The following is a 2,010-nucleotide window of genomic DNA, read 5'->3' as shown; positions in this document are numbered from 1 at the left end:
TTTTTTTTTTGTGTGTGTGCGAAATAATACCCGCTCATTAGGAGCGCGCCGGTTCCTGGTTAATTCATCCTGGACTGTCATGGGCTTGTGTACGACCCCCGGGTAACACATAAATCACACGCAGAACCAACCGGTCGAGCGGCGAGTTTCATGCCCCTAACGCCGCTGATTTATCAACCAAATTACTGCGAGTCCTGCTCGGCCCCAACACTTTGCCGAGGAAATCACCGACTAACCCCTGAGCGAACCGATTTATTGAAAAGCTGTCCCCCTCCACTTCCATCTCCCGCCCTGCCCCGCTTTCTGTGTCACTCCACTCATCTCTCACTGACTTAATTAAAATCTATCCCGTTGGCTCGTTGGCATTTATTACAACCACTGGGCTGATGAAACAAAGAACACGACAGAACCAAAGCTGCTTTATGCCCATAAACGTTCATTACACCACGATACACACACACACACACACACACACACACAGACTGTACTTATTGGCATTTAGACAAGGTGTGTGTGTGTGTGTGTGCCTCACTCAGCATCTACAAACACACCGAGGAGGGATTTGGGATTTAGAATAAAAACTATTAAGTGAAAATTAACCCCTGGCTTCCTTCCTCATTGTTTGCTGTGCCACATATCCTCCCACTTCTCCATGTGTAAAAATTATAACACTTTTTTTTTTTCCTTTGAATATATTTATTACCTTCCCTCTGACCTTATTAAAACCAAAAATTGTGGAAGAGTATTGAAGTGGTAACCCTTCCCTTTGCAAAACACTGAGCTTGCACATTTTAAAAGGTGGAGAATGAGGCAAAAATGACCATAAAGCCTTTTTTATCACACCAAATAGAGAAATATGCTGTTTTAGGTGTTATATGAGGTAAAAAAAGAACAAATATTTCCTCACTTTGTTGCCAAAAAGTCATTCATTGATAAAGAAATGCACAGAAGACCCCAAAGAGGTCTAACTCCTTAAACCTACAGTCTGGGATGTGGGAGGGTTAATAATAGTGCATTACAAGGTAACGTTAAGACCAATCACATGTCACAGACCATATGAAATGACCTAACCATGTTTTAAAGCCGAGACCAGAGACTTTAAACAGAAGTCATGTGACTTTTCTTCTTAAACCTGTCATCAGTTCAAAATCAAAATCATATTTAGAAACAATTCTCATAAATTAAAGTCATGAAGTCCCAGGCAGATGAAACAACGTGGTTTAGACGGAGGCCTCCGGGAGCCCACAGCGAACATCAGGATTAATGAAAATAAAGCAGCTGCACTCACAGTTTCACTGCTGACGCCCTGAGCTTGGGCTGACAGGATGATAAAGTATTTAACTCTTAAGTTTCTTCTAATACTTCTAATTAGCTTCACCTCTAATTAGTTTTGACAAGAATTAAGATTCCCCTTTTAATGGTTAAGAAGGGTAATTGATTTTAAAGAGGTTTAGTGATCAGGTGCTTATTAAATAAATTTGGTTCAGGCTTGAGTCGTTCAAAATAAAAATGGATGGTTTGAAGTAAACTTTGTGTTTTAATCTGTTTCCTCGTTGGAGCGTCAAAGTTTAGTCTTGACTTTGGAAACAGTCGTAGATCTAAGTTCTGCAGCTTTCTGGTCGTTTCAGTAGTGATGAAAACCATCACATGTGGTTGAAAGCTCCAGCTTCCTTTTGTTTGTATGTGTGTGAAACCTCCATGAGAATGTGTAAGATTCAATAGCACCTACATGTTTGAACAAAAGACATTTACATTTAACTACACAGTTCTGCACTATTGACCTTCCATGTTAAACAAATAATAGATTACACTGCTATTGTGGATATTTCAAAAATACCACCTTAAATCCTGTCCTTCAGACAGTTTAGGCTCAACATGAATTCCCATGTCACCGGTTTCTGAGTCAAGCAGGTCTCACAGAGGATCACTGATGTCTGATCCTCCACCTAATGAGAGAAGCTGCAAAGTTACTTGGTTATGATGTGGAGTCAGAGAGGGGGCGGGGTGGGG

Source organism: Seriola lalandi, unplaced genomic scaffold (assembly GCF_002814215.2).
Source record: "Seriola lalandi dorsalis isolate HSWRI2012SDOR001 ecotype SW California unplaced genomic scaffold, Sedor1 jcf7180002054324, whole genome shotgun sequence".
NCBI classification, from domain to species: domain Eukaryota; kingdom Metazoa; phylum Chordata; class Actinopteri; order Carangiformes; family Carangidae; genus Seriola; species Seriola lalandi.
Note: the sequence above shows the minus strand (reverse complement) of the source record.